This window comes from Canis lupus, chromosome 31 (assembly GCF_003254725.2).
Source record: "Canis lupus dingo isolate Sandy chromosome 31, ASM325472v2, whole genome shotgun sequence".
Lineage (NCBI taxonomy): Eukaryota > Metazoa > Chordata > Mammalia > Carnivora > Canidae > Canis > Canis lupus.
Window position 1 is genome coordinate 2,593,270 of NC_064273.1, and position 20,764 is coordinate 2,614,033.

Consider the following 20,764-nt stretch of genomic DNA (forward strand, 5'->3'; position numbering starts at 1 on the left):
AACAAACAGAAAAGTAATCTACATATTAGAAAAAGTAGCCTGTGCCTTGTGACCTACGTTTAATGCTGTAATATTTAGTAGATGCTGCTTTTTAAACATTCTGTTGTTTGTATACTCATTGTATTTTTATTATCCTTAGGCTTGGCACTAGGGTGACCAGAAAAAAAGAGATCCTGTCCTTTTATGTCATCATATCTGTCTTTTACATGTTACTGTTGATTACACGTCTGTTCTTTGAAAATGCTCTGAAAGACTTAGGCATTCACATGGTGTTGAGATTTTTCAGGGCAAAAATCACATATCACTCTCTCTGTGACAATCATAATTGCTTTTTTTGACTAACCATTGATCAGATTTCAAGAATGCAAGTAAAATTGTTGTACACATACATGCATGTGCATTATAGCTGCATATTCTTTATGGCCAGTATCTCCCAATACCACTTACAAAAAGACCTTTAACCTTTATTGCTCTTTTCATTGAGTGAAATGCATCAAGCATTTTCACATGTGCCAGTTTAACTTCTTTATGATGTCAGAGGTAATTGTTTTGGCCTTGGGGAAAGAATGTGCTGTCTGCTGCAAATGATGGCTGCACAACCATCTAAGTAAAAAAAATGAACTAGTAGTGAAGTCTTAGGTTTCTTTATCCTATCAATTATTGAAGAAAGAAACTTTCCTTAGCACAAGGAGAATACTAAAAATGTCAAGATAAAATGATGGAAATTATGTTGAGGGTGGGAATGGGTACAGTAAGCAAGTATGAAGTCAACAAGCCCTTTAATGGATAAGATAGGGAATGTGTTAACCAATTTTACATTTTATCAGGTGAAATTATTTGTTTTTAAAACAATACAAAGGAAAATTGAATTTTCCTATCAGGGAAAAGTTGAATCAAGTCTATCATATACATATGATATTTTCTACCTATTTGTCATATATATATATATGTGTGTGTGTGTATAAAGCGAGAGAGAGAGAGAGAGAGAGAATCTATCATCTATCAAATCCCCATCCATTTCTTCCTGAAGAAATAAAGGTATTTGACTATTACAACAATGAGAACTGCCAGAGGCACTGCAAAGGCTCAGAACTTTATATACCACATGTCACGTGCATTGACACTCAAATAGATAAGTTATAAACCACTTTGTTTATTTAAAAAAAGCAATAATTTAATTTATTTATGCTTAAACACCATGCTTCTTAGAACTTAATAAAACCAAATTAAATATTAGGCACTAGGAAAACATGATCAGCCTTTCCCCTTTTTAGAGCAGGTAATAGTAAAGCTTAGTACTTGTATTGTTGTCATTTTCTGATACTATTAGAAGCAGGAAGAAAAGGAAGTCATAGAGGGGGGAAAAATCACCTCCACTACTGTCCACCATTATCATATAAGTGGTGATTTTTTAAGATTCTTAAAATACTAACGTATCTAAAATCTGTTATAAAAACTACTTGACATTTAATTTGTAGATACCTCCCATAAGAGAAACTTTGTTAAGGGTCTACTATGAACCCATAGCGTTAATATATAATTAAGTTATGTTTGCCTTGAAATATAAAAGGAAGGATAATAATACCAGTAAACATTTATTGAGCAATAATCATCGACAAAAGTGCTGTGTTTATCTCCTCCTTCATGACATCATTTAATTCCCACTGCAATCCTATGAGGAATGTAATGTTATGAATCCCATTTTTCAGGTGAGGCAATATTTAGAGAGTCAAGATTTCTTAGACGGTAAGTGGGTCTGACAGATTACAAATTGTTTTCCCCTCACTGCTCTTCTGTCTGCCTGGAGTAGATGTAAGGCCTTTGGGGCAAGAAGATTAGAAGAGTAACAGTCCTAAAATCAGAATATTCCCCAGGTACTGACTGTGCCCCATAGAACGAAAATTCAAGGAGGAAGATGTGGATTTGGCTGAAGTGTCCTAGGTGAATCTCTTGGTATGCGAGTCTTACATCTATTTTACCTGGAGCTACACTGGCCTATATGGCAACCTGTAGCCACCAGTGGCTATTGAGCACTTATGATGTGGCTAGTTGGAGGTGAATGTGCTGTAAATAGAAAAAAATCTCAGTAATAATTTTTGTAATGATTACATATTGGAATGAAACATTTTAGATAAACTGATTCAATATTTTATTATAATTAATGTTGCCTTTAAATGTTTTTCTTTAAAGGAGGCTTTTGAAAATACAAAAGACTTCAGTGAAACAAAATCACTTGGCAAAACAGTCCTTCTATTTTCATTAACAACTATTGGCAGTAAAGTAATGGGTAGCACAGCCTAAATATCAGAGTTAATTTTTTGCCATTCATTTTCATTAGAAAGAAGCAAATTAAAAACAAAATTAACTGTTATAAGAGATCTATTTCAAATAGAAACTAGCTTCCAATATAAAATATAATAAAGAACCAATATAGATTAAGAGCAAAATTGTACACTTTTTAAAAAGATTTTATTTATTTATTCATGAGAGACACAGAAAGAGACAGAGAGAGAGAGAGAGAGAGAGGCAGAGACATAGGCAAAGGAAGAAGCAGGCTCCCTGCAGGGAGCCCAGCGCGGGACTCGATCCTGGACCCTGGGATCACACCCTGAGCCAAAGGTAGATGCCCAATCACTAAGCCACCCAGGCGTCCCTGTACACATTTCTATATGACAGTATCAATAATGACTCTAAGTCATTACATTTTAATGTTTTTAGAATTATCAAAAATTAAATCATATTTAGAAAAATCAGAGTTAAATATTTTAAAACTTTTTGAAATGGCCATTCTATTCATAATAGGGTGAAGATTTTTACAAATACAGAGCACTCACAAAAATGTCAGATGTTGCTGTGCAGAATTTGAATAGAAAGTACTTGTGTTTAATATCAGATTATGGAAGATAGTAGCTCTTACTTCATTTAATGATTCACAAATATTGAATGGGACACTAATGACCATCAGACACTCTTCACAATTCCAGGGATTTGGCAATAAAGTAGGGAGGCTGTTAGGCCAGAAGTGGTGATAGTTTGTACCACGGCAATTGTGCAGGAGAGAAGTGTGCATTGGATTGATTCTGAGTGTAGAACAACATAAAAACATTAGGAATTTTGTTGATGCATCTGTAGTGGGTTGTGGCTGAAAGAAGTATAAAGAATATCTCTGAGTTTTTTGGCCTAGGAAACAGAAAGGATGGAATCACCACTTCTGGGAAAGCAAAGGATGTAAAAGAAACACACTATGGGACAGGGAGGACCTCAATTTTGGACATGTTAGTCTGGAAATGCTTTGAGACACAAACGTGGAGGTTGGTGGCTGAATATGTGAGTCTGAAGTTCCAAAGCGAGGTTCTCACTATAGATAAAATATAAGATTCATTAGCTTCTGAATGATACTTAAGAGCGTGCTTTTTCAATTAAGTGAAAGTAGAGAGTAATTCGAAGGGCCCAAGGTCTGAGCCAAAGTCTAGAGTTTGGGGAGTTGAAGATGAACTGCCCAAAAAGATTGAGAAGGAGCATTCTATGTACAAGTATGTACAAGGAGGAGAAGTCAGAAGGCTGGGGTTCTAGCAAGAAAATGAATAAAATATTTCTAGTAGGAATCAGAAAATGAATAAAATATTTCTAGTAGGAATCAATGATCTACTGTGTAAAATACTTCTGCTTACTTAAGATGAGAACTCAGAATCCACCACTGATGCTGGCTGGAACAGTTTGAACGGAGCAGTGGCAGTGGAAGTTTGGTTGCAGTGAGTTCAAGCTGGCATACAAACACAGGAATAAGAGACAGTATAGATAATGCCTTTGAGGAGCTTTGTTGTAACCATATGGAGAGCAGAGTGGAACTTTAGCTATAAAGGAAGCAGGGCTAATGATTTTTTTTTAAAAGGGAGAGAGAGAGAGAAATGGCATGCAGGCTTTTATGCTGATAGGAAAGATTCAGGGGAAGGTAAACACTGCTGATCTAGGAATAAGACTTTGCTGGGGCTCTCCAGGAGCCAAGGACCAGAGAAGATGGAATCTATACTCAAATGGAGGTTTAAGTTTTCACCGGTAACTGCTCTTAGTAGCAGGAGGAGAAAAGTTGGTGTTCATAGTGGAGTTTAGTAGGTTCATGGAGTATTGGTGGCACAATGTACAAAATCCAATTCTGATTGCTTCTTTTTTTCTCAGTAAAATGGGAAGCAGAACCATCAGATGAAAAAGAAGAGGGAGAGATGAGTTGAAGGTAGAGAAAAGAAAGGTATAACATGGTCGCCTAACTGAAAAAGTGAACAGAATGGAAATATACTATGATTGCTAGAAACCATCAAGGCAACTGAGACCAAATTTAAAGAGTCAGTTCCATGCTGTGTAGTCATGTGAAATCTATTTAGCTTCAGTGGAGTGTGAAATAATCTTTACAGTAGGCCTATAAGGTAATTACTATTGCCATTTCCATGGTAGAGTTGGAGATGTTCAGGAACATAGAGGGGTTAATAGAATTGCCCAAGATCTTAGAATAAATCAGGGTTAGTCTCCAGATTCTAATCCATACATAGCTTGTACCAATTCTCACTACACTTACTGCTCCCATGAATTGTTTATCCCATGAATTATAACAAATATCTAGTTGGGGCAACTGGATATCTTAATGCCTTCATCCAAAATATGGAGTGCCAAAAGAAGAGAAGGTCGCAGGTGTGGGAACAAAAGAACTAGGAAATTATTGCTGTTTTGTACTTCGGTGGTGGAGATGTGTGTAAATTCTCCAGAAATAGAGTACTCTGGGTCTTGCAATATTCATATTTTAGTTAGAGAAATAGGCAATTAAACAATCACAATATACCATGGTAAGTGCTATAATGGATGCTCAGTGGAACCAGAGAGGAGGAGTGTTCACGATCCTTAGGGGAAGTGAGAAGAAAAGGTGTCAACAAACACCTCCCAGATGGCAAGATGGTTAGGCAGATTCTTGAAGAATGAACACAAAGTCCTCAGGCAAAGGACAGCATATGCAAAGGCAGGAAAAAAAATCACTTGCAGGGGTCTGAAGATCCTCCATCTGGGAGGAATGGTGGAAGTGGAGGGAGATTACACAGGCAAGGTGGGCTGGGAACAGCTGGAGAGCTATTTAAAAATCAGAGGCGAGGTGTGGCATGAGAGGATTTGTACCTTCTGAAGAAAATGCTGGACTCAATTCAGAGGATATATTGGAAAGAGAATGGGAGAGAATATTTGAGGCAACAAGACCATTTTAATGATTATGACAGCTGCCCAGTAATTGAGAGTGAAGCAGCATTTGTGAGGATGAAGAAGAGCTTAATCCTTGCCTAATAGAAATTTCTTGAAATTATGTTTCTTTCAATTTTCACTGCAATACTTTTTTATCATTATCCCATTCTTCACATATCTAGCACCAACAATACCACCACCACCACCACCAAATAACCTATAGTCTTCACATTTGAAATTAAAAAACAAATCATTATTAAAAAATCAATAATTAATAAATGGGTATTAATCTGTTCAAGTATTGCATGTGATATAGTTAGCAATCTTCTTTTGAAGACACGACTAACAAAGAAATTTGGTACAGATTTATTCTACAAGCTAAGAGCTGTCCCCAAAGAAGTCAAATATATTAATCCTTTGAATATTAAGGTAGATATAAATAAACATATAAACAAAAACAAAGTTACCTACTCTATATTTAACTACAAGAGAGAAATAATAGCATATAATGCATCTTGTTTTCATTTAAAGACAATAGTATATTACATGTATTTATATTTGCTGTCTCCAAAATGAAAATTAAATATTAATAATGACTATTTTGGTAAAACTTTAAAAAACTGACTTTTGGAATACCTATAAAATCCAAAAGTATCTTCAATAGGCTTTGGGATAATCTTCATTTTGTTTTATAAAGATGCCTGAGATTTTTCTTCCCTAAGATTCTTATTTGGTCACCTTAGCTAGTAGTCCTTTGCTTTTTAGTATGAAATAGTTTATCTAGAATTTCTCTCTTCTTTACACAACTGGGGTTATGAAGAGAGCATAGCCATTTTGTAATAAGAACACTGTAGGAACCAGTCAGCTGAGATGGGCTCCGTTGCCATTAGCTCCCACTGAATACCTCAGAGGGGGAACATCAGGAAGAATGATATGCCCAATGAAATCCCTTTTGAGAATTTGGTCTAACTAAGCATATTTTATTTTACTTCTCAGTGCCCATTGTTGTATTTCAAATCGAAGGCTAGCTGAATTTATTTACACTGGAAAGTCCCATATGATCTGAATTACCTCCAAATTTAAAAATCTGCAATCGGACAGCATTTCCCAGATCTTCAAGGAAGTCTCCCCAAGCGGATATGTTGCCATATTAAAAGGTCACTAGCTGATAACCCACAAAGTATTGTCACTCAAGATACCACCAAAATATCAAAGAAGAAAGCCCTCTTTGCAGTGTTAATTTACTCTAAGAGGTAAAGCTACTTCTGAGTTAGACTATGGAATTGCACATTAATGACCCCTATGTGGACAAGGAATAATCCGCGTGCACAATGGTTAAAACTGGTGCATGCAACACAATTCAATACCTTCCCCCAAAGATTTGAAGTGTTAAAAGCTCATTTAATAACTTTAACCTTCATTCTGAAAGTGATGTTTGCTCAGTAGATGAAAGTTAAAATTGAGCAGTTGTACCGCTTGCTTTTTTATTTTTTTAAAGGATTTTGATTATACTTTGTAATAATCTACAGACTAGAAGTCACAATTTTACAGAGAGAAAGAGGGAAAAAAGTGCACCATACATGCTGGTCAGTTTTCCCTTTGGAAATATCTGATCTTATTCTGTGTCAAAGTCTATCTGTCCATGATGTTATTTTTAAACCTTGAAGAAGGAGGAAACTGATTGATCTTAAACGATTTCTAAAAACCTATTTTTCCCCCATACTTTGCCCATTATAAGCCACAGGGATCAACCTGCCTCCTGCTGATAAACTCCATAGTTTGAAAACACTAATCAAACAAGATAGTGAAATGATCAAAGTGTAGTAGTCTGATTCCTCCATTCAGTGTATGCCATATCTGTGAACTGAAGGAGAGCAGGAGATTTCAAATAAAGACTAAAAGAACTCTTTTAAAGCATTTCTTTTGTACTCGAAAATTTGTTCATTTTGAGCTATAAAAAACAGGAGAGCTAAAAGCTTAATAAATTCCTTTGATCTGGACATGGCAAGTTCTTAAAGAGAAAGTCTAAAAGGTTGCAGACTGCTGTTCTATAAAAATTAAAATCCAGCAAGCCATCACCTCTCTCCCCCCACTGCCTCCCCACCCTCTACTATATATTCCATCCTTTTTAGGAAGAATAGTGACTACCAGAAATGATTTACAGTAAGATCTAAACCTAGTCAAACACTTTAACCAAGAATACAAGAATCTGTCACCTATTTGTAGTCCCAGAGGAGGCACCTCCCATCCAGGGCCTTTCCTGAAATCATTCACATGAGTCACTGGAATCATTCAGTATAAACAGAGGGAAAAAAATGAACAGGCATCTGAACTATAAATATTCACTGGTGGCAAGTTGATCATTTAAATTCAGGAAGTCATAAATTTTAAATAAATATAGTAAGGACTGAATAAATGGGAGCATTCAAGTCCATAAGAAGGCATTTAAATTCATTTAAAGAAGTTGAAATCCTGTGCTGGCTAACCAAAATACATCCACAGCTAGATGTGGTTCTCACTTTGTGCACCGGTTCAAGCCATTGTTCCTCGAACTGTGATCTACACAGGAGCCTCATCAGTTGCATCTTCAAACTTGTCAGATGTACCAAATTTTAGAACCTACCCCAGATTTACTGACTCAAAATCTGCATTTTCACAAGATCCTGTGGGACGTAGTACATGTCAAACCCAGTACTGCCCTAGAGGGCCCATGCTTTGACCATGATGTCAAAATATCTGTCACAGGTTTTATTTTTAATACGTACACTGAATTTATTAGTAATTATTTATAATACAAATGATTTTATGGAGACCTTTATCTATAATTCTGAACTAAAGAAATCCAGAAAATGAAAATTTGTAATAAGAGGCATTCCTGAAATGATTTTTCCCCTTGCATCTTTGTAGATTTCAGTGTGTTTGTGTGTGTGTGTGTGTGTGTGTGTGTGTCTGAGTGAGTTTCTGTATTATCTTCTGGTTTGCTGCTGTCTTTTCAATTAAATCAAGTTCATCTCAGAAACTTTGTTTAAACCTTTCCTTGTGCAAAGTATATTCATATAGGAATGAAATGATCAGTAACACATATTACACATCCTCAAGCTTAGATAATGCTAGGAGAACACTAGATAAACAATAATTCAAAAAAAAATATATAGCTGGTTTTTGGCTACCAGGCATAAATTATAATATTATAAAGAAAGAGATATGAATGCATCAAGCATGTTCTGGTATGCCAGAGTACCTTTCTTGAGGAAACCATCACTTTCACTAAATACAGTTATGATGAGGCTGTCATTTATACTCCCCAGAGTTGGGCACAGACTCAGGCAAAGAAATCAGAGACCCATATTTTCCACAATGAATAGGCCTAAACTGGGCAAGTAATTCAAGCAGGATTCATCAGGAACCACTGAAACAGAAATTGACTCTTTTCCTCCTGACTGGAAATTTCAGAAACTGAGTGTGTGTATGTGCATTATATATATATAGTAAGATAAATAATTATATATAATTGTGTACTTATATACAACTTGTATGTTATTATATATAAAATATATATAATATATAATTGTATATATAAAATAAGGCTGTGAGGAAAGAATGCTGTAAGGGAGATGATGTAGCAGTTTTCAGAATGAGGTCTCTGGACCAGCAGCAACAGCATGAGAAATTACATGAGAAATTGTTAGAAATGCAAATTTGTGGGTTCCATCCCAGATCTACTATCTAAGAAACTCAGGAAATGGAGCCTGACAAAGTGTTTTAATAACTCTTCTGGCAATTCTGATGCATTTCAAAGTTTGAGTTGGGAGGATGGCTCTGAGTTCTAATTCATGATGTTTTTACTAGTTGTGTGATTTTAAGCAAGTCATTTCCATTAGGCAAGTTTCAAATTCTCCTTCTGTGGAAGAGTTCCCATTCAATAGGATTGATGTAGGAAGTGTATGAAATTGTTCTTGTAATGTGTTTCTTGTACTACCTAGAATGAAATCAACACTAAACAGTGATAGCTTTTATTACAAGGTGACAATTAGATAGAGGTGGCTCAGATTAAGGAATTATTAAAGTGAATTTCTGCCTCTCATTTTAGGTAATTAGAAGAACACTGGTGGTTTTATTTTTTTATATTTATTTTTTATTATTATTTTTTTAACACTGGTGGTTTTAACAAAGGAGCCAATATGAAATGTGATATTCCAAAATAAAGCATAGAAGTCCCCTCACTACTTTATGATTCCTACTCTGAACTGTGTGACCTTAGGCAAGTTTGTTAATAGATTTAGTTCTTCAATTTTTCTTTTATTTTTTTTTTAATTTTTATTTATTTATGATAGTCACAGAGAGAGAGAGAGAGAGGCAGAGAAACAGGCAGAGGGAGAAGCAGGCTCCATGCACTGGGAGCCCGATGTGGGACTCGATCCCGGATCTCCAGGATCGCACCCTGGGCCAAAGGCAGGTGCCAAACGCTGCGCCATCCAGGGATCCCCCTAGTTCTTAAATTTTTCTTTACATGAAGTGCTGTGGGTAGACTCAATGATGTCTCATATTTTTCCAACTCTACATTCCATGGCTGTCTTTTATTTATCACCAAAGCCATCAATCAATTAACAATGAGATTGAATGCACTGTGATCAATGATGTAGAGAATATAAGAGTTAGGAAATACATGGTCACCAATCCCACAATTAAACTTGAAATATGCACATGAAAAAATCAACTAGCCTTACAGGCAGTACGTGGTATTTTAAAGGAGTGACAAAAATAAACCTGGGAAAGAAGAACAACCAAAGGGTGTCTGCTATTACTTTAAATCCATGGCCACTAATTTTGAGTCCTTACTTCTAATCAGAATTTTTGTATTTCCCTAGGATGTTCATTTTGCACAGCCTAGATGACTCTTCAGACTTTCTACTCACTCATCAAACCTCTATCACTTGCTTTACCCTTTCATAATGGATAACCATGCTTCTTAATTTCACTGAGAAAAAAAGGGACACTCAGAAAGAACGCTCATCAGCACATCTATTCACCCTTTTGCCTATCCATCCTTCCTATCCTTCTGTTAAGTGGTTAGAATAAATGAACTCTCCATACATCTTTCTAAATCTGGTATTCATCCAATGCACTAGTTCCCACACCCTCTCTTCTACTCAAAGATGTCACTCCAGTAACCAGCACCTTTTATCACTGCATTGCCATATCTTTCCTTTCTATTGGCTCTTCCTTATAAGTATACAACTATATTATTTCTCTCCTCTTGATAAATCCCTCTCTTGACTAGCTTCCCCATCAATGAACAGCCAGTTTCTTTATTTCCATTGACTGTAAAACTACTCAAAATAATTGTCTACTCATCCAACCTTCAATTTATTCACTCTCATTCTCTTAAGCTGACTCAAATCAGGCTTTTGCCCCCAACAAATCCACTGAGCTGTTCTTGTTAAGATCATCAGTGACTTTCAGGTTGCTGAACTGAATGGTCAATTCTCAGTCTGCATCTTACTTAAAATACAGCAACATTTGACAACATTGATTCCTCCTTTAAACATTTGAAACACTTTCTTCACTTGGCTCTAGGGACTGGTGACTTCTGATTTTTCCTTGTAAATTTACTGGTTGCTGTTTCTGAGTATTGTTTGCTGCTTTAACCTCAGTTAGAGTGTTGCAGTATTTTGAGTGACTCTGTGATTTAAAAACCATCTATATTCTGATTATTTCCAAATTTATGTCTCCAGTAAAGAACCATTATCTCAATTTCAGAATGATATATTCAACATTTCCCTATATATGTAATAAATATCATGAATCTATATGTCCAAAAAACTCCTGATCTTGGAGCACCTGGGTGGCTCAGTGACTGAGCGTCTACCTTTGGCTCAGGGCATGATCCCGGGGCTGTGGGATCAAGTCCCACATAGGGCTCCCGGCAAGGAGACTGCTTCTCCCCCTGCCGGTGTCTCTGCCTCTTTCTCTCTGTATCTTAATGAATGAATTTGAAAAAACAAACAAACAAACAAACAAAAAAAACCCTCCTGATCTTTCTCCTAACAAAACTACTGCTCCAATAATCTTCCCTTTCTCAAAAGTTAATGATCACTACGTTTCTGTTGCTCATGTCAAAAAGCTTGAGGTTCTTTTATGTTCTTCTTACTCACTCAAAAACAACTGAGCCATCAACTGATACTGAAGGTTCCACTCAAGATATACCTAGATTAATTCCACTTCCTACCCCTCCACTGCTACTGCCTCTGTCTGGGTCATTATCACTGAAGTCTGCCTATTTCAGTAGCCTCATTAAGTCTCCCTACCTCCAATTCTGCCAAAGAAAGTCTACTGTCAACATAGGAGCCTGAAAGAAGATCAAAGCACACCTCTGTTCAAATCCTCACTCACAGTAAAGGCAATGATCTGCATAATGACCTCTAATATCCACGTTCCTTGCTACTCAGTGTGTGTTTTTCAGACCAGCAACATTGCATTGCTGAACATTTACATCTCAGGACTCATCCCAGATTTTCTGAATTTAATTCTACATTTAAAAAAAATCCCCAGGCTATTCATATCCACATTGGCATTTGAGAAAAACTGTTATAATTTTCCACTTCTTTCCTCTCTGACTTCATTTTCTACCACTTTCCCCCATTACTCACTCTGTAATCTCTTTGATATTAGGACCTTTATATTTGCCTTGTGACACAGAGCTGACTTTTAGCCTGGTAGTCACTAAAGAATCTGAATCCTGATGACAACAATACAATAAGAATGTACTAAAATGTATTATTTTACACTTCATTGCTAAAAGTTGTTTAAGCTAGGAACCTTGAACTTGGTGGACCATAGTTAATACATTACTTTGAATCTGGAAGAAGCAGAGATGGAGGGATACTTTGAAATTTAATTCAATAAAGCTATCAACAAGCATTTATTGCACTTCATAATAAGCAGACCACTGCTGCAAGAGTGGGATTCAGGGTAAAGTATACAATGTGGCTGTTCAGAAGGCATCCTTCTCTAGAAAATTACCATGTGTGATGCTTTAGAAATCCAAAAATTTATATATAGTCATTAAGCAGTAGGAAGAAATTCAATCACCTATACTCATACCATCTACACTAAAGTACTGTTTTTCAAACTTTAGTGCCCAACAGTATGACCTTGAGGACATGTGGGCTTATTAAAACTCAGATTACTGGGTCCCTCTCCTCAAATTTCTGATTCAGTGAATATAACTTGTATTTCTAAGAAGTTCCCAGGTGCCGTGCATGCTGCATGTCCACACTTAGAGAACCACTGGCAGCCACACCTCGGGAACCACTGATCTAGAGAAATCATATCTAATATTTGGCATTGATCTTTCCAAGTTTTATTTTCAATCTTAAAATACAATTTATGTATAGAAACACCTACACATTCACACATAGTCATGCACACACATATTATTAGCATCCTTTGTATATTTTTGAAACTGTTGTTTTGAAACTGCTTTTTTTAAATTTAGCATCATATTATAACATTATTCCACCTTATTATATATACTTGCTTGTCTTTTCAAACACAATTTTTAAAGACTGTTCAAAAAATAGATTTCGTCTACTTGCAACATTTGTCACAGAAGTATTCCTCCCTACCTCTGCCAGTGTAATGGGTGTATACACAGATCTGAACTTATTCTAGGGAAACATTTCAGAAAGTGTCACCTCTTGTACCCTGGGGCAGGGAAGAGCTGAATGCTCAAAATAACCTTTTCCCATATACAGGATATCCGGTTATCTGAACAGTAATAATTTTTGATGGAATAAAACAAGTAGCCTTGAAAAAGAACTAACATTTACATAGGGAAGATTATGACAAGTTGAATTTAGTTAGATAGAATTAGAACTGCTTAGATTTAGAGAATAAATCCAAACTAAAGAGATTTCAGAGAGGATACAACTTTAAGGAAAACTGAAAAGACCTTACAGTGATGAATCTAATGGCCTTTTGTTGCTCCATTGCTCTTTTTTAATCTTGACTTCTCTCTGGTCCTCTACCATATATTCTCTTCCCCGTAGGCCTGGTTGTTCTGTTGCATAATGTGATACAACCTCTTCCGGCCACACTGACCAGTACCTGACCAAATCGAGCTAATCCATAACTGACTTGAGCCAGTGACTTAAGAATTCAAACCATGAGACACAGAGCATGAGTGAGCTTGCAACTGACTCACACCAACAGCAGGATGCAAGACAGTGGAATCATGGTATCCTTGACAATCTAAGATCCTTCCTGGTAAAGTCCATTATTAAGCCTTTCCTTTAATTCTATGAGATCAATAGCCTTATAACAAATCCTGTTTCTCCTAAGGTTTGCTTAAAGTTACTTAACTAATCATATGATTTTTGTAACTAAATAAGGTACCCCAAGGCAGTGGCATCTAGAGCAGTATGGTTCTGAGACATGATAATAACTAAATGGTACTTGTTTATAGGATATATTTTCTTTACAGGTCACAAAACATAGAAGTTAAAATTTCCTGGAAAACAGAATACAAGATAAAAATTCAGAAGACATTTATATCTTAGCCATATTTTATGGCTACTTGCTAACTTTTCTATCATATAAAATAATTAATTTAAAATGACCTTTAAAAAAAATAAATAAATAAAATGACCTTTTAAAGGACTCTACAAAAATATTACACTAACTGATGAGCACATATAATTACTTTTAAACAGAACAAACTCTCAAGAAACAGAAGTGGTCTCAGAAAGATTAACGTTGATGTGTCCATTACAGAGAAAATGGTGCTAATCTCTTCTCTTAGGAGTCAGTGAAGTACTTGAAATTCAAATAACACTTTTTGTAATGTACTTATTGTCTAAATTATTGCCTTAAAATACATACATCTTATTTTAGATGATTTCTATTTCCACAGAGAAGGGTGTCATATTAAAAACAGAACAAACCAAAAACAAACAAACAAACAAACAAAAAAACACCACATAGTCTGGTTAACTTCTAAATAAAAAGTAGTTGTGGGCAGCCCAGGTGGCTCTACGGTTTAGCGCCACCTTCAGCCCAGGGCCTGATCCTGGAGACCCAGGTTTGAGTCCCACGTCAGGCTCCCTGCATGGAGCCTGCTTCTCCCTCTGCCTGTGTCTCTGCCTCTCTCTCTCTTTCTCTCTCTCTCTGGTCTCATGAATAAATAAATAAAATCTTTTTAATTAATTAATTGTTTTTATTTATTTAGTTAATTAATTTAAAAAGTAGTACTACTTTTGTAGTGTGTGTGTGTGTGCATGTGTGTGTTTGTGTGCAGATATAAAACTAAAACTAAGCCATTCAAATGAAATTTCAGTATTGGGACACTCTTGCAATGATTTTTAGATTTTCCTCAGAGTAAATAAGTCAAGTTAATCTATAAAATGTCCTATTACCCCTATATACTTTTGTTTTAAACAGAATTCAACATAGTTATCTGTCCTTTATCATAAATGATTTTAAAATAATAATGAGTAGCATAAAAATCAGTATTAAATTAAGGACTCTAGAGACTTAAACAAATATTTTATCTTCCACACTGTAGTTAGAGATATTATACTACTCTTCCTTACATATTTTGCATTTTATTAAACCTTTCCTGGTTCCCAGATAAGAATTGGGGGGGGGGGGATGACTTTCAAGAACAAATTAAAATTGCTACATAAATGAAGTAAATACTAATTACAACACTCAGCTATTCAAAGACAGGAGGACAATTAAAACATCAAAATAGTGTCTACTTAAAGATTATTTTAATAATCGCTATTTATTTGACAGACTAGCATAACCTGTGTACTGCCTAGTGATAACGGTGAGACATTAAATAGGAAAAAATATGTCATATCAATGAAACTAATTGAAAGTGAATAGATGGAAAATTTTAGTTAACTTTGTGAACTGGCTTTGTCTCTGTCAATTACCAAAATTACACAATTGAAACACGGACAAAAATCTGTATTCAAGTTCAGACAAGAGAGCTGTGAAACAATTCCTTGATGGGCTGGGGGAAAATCATTTCAATTGTAAATGAAACCAATAAGTAAATGGAATTAATAGAAACACAGAAAAATGAAGCAAAAAGTATATATGGGATACTAGGGAAATCATAAAAGTAGATTGGATCACACCCTGTAAGTACTTATTAGTAAAAGAACACCAGCAGGCTGAGTGGCAACTCAACTCCTCTCTTTTGTTTTTGTAGACCTGTGAAATATCATCGTTGTTGAAATGCAATGACTGACATGCAATGACCTACTTGACTTTGTCTTTTTCATTATTTTAAAAAAGTGTTGGTCACAGAAATAGTGAAGATATTTAATAGAATCTAAATATTTATAAAATAAAAATGCATCTCAACTATTTTTTTGCCTTTTGTATTGTGTGAAGATAGAATATACATTATCTTTAAATGGCATTTTCTTAAAATCAATTGGAAAAATATTAATAAAAACACTCACTTCACAAAATTTTCTCAAGTTTCCAAAATAGAAGACTTGAAGGTGTGTTTTATTGATGAGATATGATAAGGGTGGTGCTTTAATTTATTTTAGTATTTTTAAGAATTTCAAATTGATTTCACAAATGTACATATTTAACAACTTGTTGGGGTCTACTATGAATGAGACACCATCCTAGGCACAAAAATCAAAGAATAAAAACTTTTGAGCTGGTAAAGAAGACTTTGTGATTATTGAGATTTTTTAAAATTTTATTTATTTTTATTTTTTATTTTTTATTTTTTTTGATTATCAAGATATTAGGAAAAAAGCTTTATTTACTGTATTAAAGCCAAATGAAAAGCGATGGCCACGTGGCACAATTTTGGGTATTTCAAAGTTTGCGTAAAAAAAGAAAACATGACCGATAATCGGTCTTCTATGTGTGTGTGGTAAGGAGTAGGCTTTGGGCATCTTGTCTGACATTTGTTATCCCTGATCTATTCAATCCCCTTCCTATTACAGGTTATGACACCAACAGCTAAACAGTTAAATTGGCCAAGGTCACAAATCCAACTAATGTTAGAAAAAGTCCTAGAATGGAGGTTTCCTGATGGCCACAAATATAACAAATGATATATTATATACAAATATACCTTATACCTTATATGTCTACAGGAAACCTATACCACACCTAGTGTTTTACCATAAGCCAAAGAGAGACAGACACTCCAAAGAATTTATTATTGCCATCTTTTAAATAGTGATAAAAATAGATTAAATGATGTGGGGACACTTGGGTGACTCAACAGTTGAGTGTCTGCCTCTGGCTCAGAGTGTGTTCCCAGGATCCTGGGATCAAGTCCCACATCAGGCTTCCGGCAAGGAGCCTCCTTTTCTCTCTGCCGATGTTTCTGCCTCTCTCTGTGTGTTTCTCATGAATAAATAAACTCTTAAGAAAATAAGTTTGATGAATATCAGCAAAACATACTAGCAGCTAATATGAAATACATTGTTATCATAATACTGTATACCCTAACTTTAAGTCAGCCTGGTCTTCAAGTGTAATTAATGACAGACGACTCTATGTTGTGCTCTGAGGGACAATCAGAACAGCTACTACTTCAAATAACTCTCCTTTTACTAGGTGTCATGGTGTCTAAAATGCCAGTCCTTTCTTTGGGTCTTCAAGACTTTTTAATGGTTTATTTACAGTACTTCTTAATATGCAAATACACTTGGCTAAGATACCACATTTGGAAGAGTCCTCTTCTTTTATAATTAGCTAATTTAGTTATGAGCACCTCATATGATTGTATATAGTTAGGATGAGATACTAGATTGGGGGTGGGGGGTGGGGGCGAGGTGTGGCATCTTCTGGAATTGGGATGGGGAAATGCAATAAAATTGAAGACAAACTACTGAGTTCATAATTCTCTTCTATTGCAGTGGAAGATTTCTTTTTTAAAGAAATTACCATGTCAGAAACTTGAAGTCAGTTTTTGCACTCACACTGTAGGTTTGACCATTGATCTAATTCAATAACTTCTTACCAGTACACTAATTAGGTTTTGAGGATTTTCAGAATAATTCTGAATAAACCATATACGATACACATAAAAATTGATTCTGGAGTGATTATCTGGCATTTAACTGGGTTGGTACCTCCGTAAACAATTGTAAAGCTAAGCACTCATTCAGTCTCCTGCAAAACAGAAGATTTGACATTACCTGTTATGGAAGCTAATTAGAAAGATTATATTCTAAAGGAGAAGGAAATTCAAAGGCTTAAATAGTTAAATTTGATGTTGAATATACTTCTTATCTCAGGTGCTTACTGCAATGACAGGGAATGTTCCACTGGGTTTCAGTCCAGACTAGAGGGCCTTGATTGATCAGGGAAGTCTGCATACAAATGTATTACATACAGAACCTGGTCTAGACATTTCACTTTCCTAACGCATGCAAACAGATCAAGTTCAAACACAATTCTTGAAGAGACTCCAAAAGAAGGACATCTTGGGTCAAAAAAGGTGTTCCATTTTGAAGTTAATTTTTCTAATAGAACTTCTTTTCTTTTCCCCCCAAATGTTCAACTTTTTAAAATAAAGTTTTTCTTGTGCTTTCTTTCCTTCCTGAATATTTTCATTTAAAATATCATTGTGTAGTGTCTCATTCTTAAAACAGAAACATTATATCCATATTGTGTAGGTATTCTTTACTTTCTGTTTTTGCTTTTTGAAAGTTCACTTTAGCAATTATTTATTATTTTACTTTTATATCTAAGATGAATTTTTACAGCAGGAATATTAACAAAAAATTCCGGCATAAAAAGCATTTCAAACAATGCCTAATTATCTAAGGAGATACATCTTTATAATAACCTGAAAATTCCTCAGCGACTAATACAGTCCTATCATTTTCTCCTTACTAACAGGAAGTATATAGAAAATAAAGTAAGAAGAAAAACTAGAATATTTATTTAAATGTATAGTGTTTGCCTCAGAAGTCTAATGTCTTTGAAATATTTTCTAGAAAAATATATTTCTTAGGTGTACATGTTCCTATAATTTTATTACTTTATTTCAAATGACTGCTGTTTGAAATCAATTTAAAATGCAGCTACTCTTAAACTGCTTAAACAGTTTTGTCACATTTCTAAAATCGATTCATGTTTCAAATGCCTAACTTGAAAGAATCTAAAAATAAGTGATATGGAAGGAAAATCCTTATGGATGAAATAAGAATTAGATATAATTTTAATGTTCCACAAATCACAATTTCAAAATAAGTAATGATTAAAAAATGATGTCTGAATGTTCCATGGAATACTTCCTAGTAGGGAGGAAAAGAGAACAATGTGTTTATAAACTGTATTTTGAAAACCCAGAAATAACTTTTTAACAGTTAATGTTATTAAGCCCCTCCAACAATAGGATGCTCAAAAAAAAAAAAAAAAAGTCGTGAGAAAAATCCTCATATAATTGTGCTGTTATTTCTGGGAAGCCAGAGAAATGTCTCTCTGCATGTGTAAGGCAACATCTTGAACCTCCTGGCTTTATCCAGCAAGAGATGGCCCAGGGAACCAGCAACAGGGAGCTGATAGACACAAGGAGCCGCTGATCGAGCCGTCGCTAGGACTTCCGAGTTGCACAGAGACACACTGGGAGCTCTAGAAATGAGAGACAGGCACCTACTTCTACTTTTAATTTTGACAAGGGCTGTCACGTTTACTTTTGGACAAAAGCTTGAGGCAGGTGGCCGGGGGCTGAGGAGCGAAGCCTGGTTATCTGTAACCAAAAAAAAAAAAAATCCATTCCTTGAGGCTCAAGTCTAGAAAGCCCACTGGAGCCCCGTTTTCTCCAGAGGTGCTGGAGACACTTCACAGTGACTTCTCCACCGCTCGCCGCCCTGCAGCTGCTGGGGCAGCCGCGGCTCCTGGGCAGCCAGAGTTTCCGTCTCTGGCATCATTTCCCTGTCCGGGGAGGTCTGTTTGATATAGAAACACTGATCATTTGTTGTTAGGGACCAGAAAGTGTCCTTCATAATTCACATCTTGAAGCCTTGAGGCCCAGTGTGACAGAATTTTGAGATAGGGCATAGAAAGGTAATAAGGGTTAAATGAAGTCTTATGGGTGGGGCCCTAATCCAGTAGGACTTGTGTCCTAATGAGAAGAGGAAGAATCGCCAGGGGTTTCTCCCACCAACATCTCATGCACAGAAGAAGGCACCATGTACCATCCAAGAAGAGGGGCCACACGGGACAGCAAACTGACTGGCGCCTTGATCTTGGACCACCAGGCTCCAGAATCCCGAGCAAAGAAAATCTGTTGCATAAGCCACCTGGACTGTGGTATCCTGTTATGCCAGCCCCAGAAGACAAAACAGTGGTTCACTATTTGTCTTTTCCTGAATCTGGAATATCCAATAATTTAGTGTAAGTATTGGCAAAACTTGCAAGTCTTTTATTATCCAAAAATTGGGGGAAAAATCTTGGATCAACCTAACTTATTCATTATTTAACAATGTCTCCACATATGTTAAACATGATCCTTAAGAGGTTACATATGGGCAGCCCCGGTGGCCCAGCGGTTTAGCGCCGTCTTCGGTCCGGGGTGTGATCCTGGAGTCTCGGAATTGAGTGGAGCCTGCTTCTCCCTCGGCCTGTGTCTCTGCCTCTGCCTGTGTCTGTGTCTCTGCCTCTCTGTCTCAGAGACACAGGCCGAGGGAGAAGCAGGCTCCATGCAGGGAGCCCGACGTGGGACTCGATCCCAGTACGCCAGGATCATGACCTAGCTAAAGGCAGACACTCAACCACTGAGCCACCCAGGTGCCCCAAAGCTATATTCTCAAAAGAGAAAAAAGAAAATACTAATGTGTCATTTGCATTGCTACAAAGGAACAAAAAAGTATTGTCAGATTTAGAAAGTACTTAAAGTAGTGAGCTCCTCTCCCTCCTCAAGATAGCAGACTCTACTGTATCTGAAGTACAGACAACTCCCCTCCCCCATTATTTAAACTGCATAAACTATAATTTTAGTAAATCAAGCAAAGAGCTAATCAAGTTTTGATTTGCTAATTACTTCTCAATTTGATTAGAGCTGGCAGCTAATCATCTCTGGATATTTAAAGTCAATCTTTCACTCATATTTGCAAATCAAGACTCAGTGTAAAACAAAATTGGGAATATAACATAAAAGTTCTTTGTGTTATAACAAATAATTAATTTCTACTTGTTGCTACAGTTTTAACAATAAAGAAAAATTTTCTAGATGTTTCAACAAATTGAATTATGCATGCAGTGTACCATCCCATGCTGGAGAATGAAAAGAAGCCAGGTTTATACACTTTAGTGAAGCAGCCCACATTGAGCCAAGAAAGCTTACATGCTACATTAAGCAAGCACAATATAATTCAAAAATCACAATTTCATCTTTATGGTCAACAGCAGCTTGCAGAAGAAATGTCTGCCAGGAAAATGAACCATGAATGATCAATAATATAATTGTTTTTCCAATTGAAACCAATATTTTAAAACATTTAAAAATTATTAATACCCAAGACAATATCTCCTTGAAAAATATGCCAAG

The 20,764-nt window shown here is 35.9% G+C and overlaps 1 protein-coding gene across 4 annotated transcripts in view; it reads right to left on the reverse strand.

Moving 5' to 3' along the window:
• CADM2 (cell adhesion molecule 2) overlaps positions 1–20,764 on the reverse strand; it is a 1,069,595-nt gene that overhangs the window by 371,645 nt on the left and 677,186 nt on the right. Inside the window, exon 1 of one of the 4 annotated variants that reach the window (XM_049104674.1) lies at positions 13,177–13,315. The exons of the other annotated variants lie outside the window; for them this stretch is intronic. The gene's annotated coding sequence lies outside the window, so the exon portion shown is untranslated. Of the gene's footprint in view, positions 1–13,176; positions 13,316–20,764 lie in introns of those variants that run through there. 4 annotated transcript variants of the gene reach the window in all.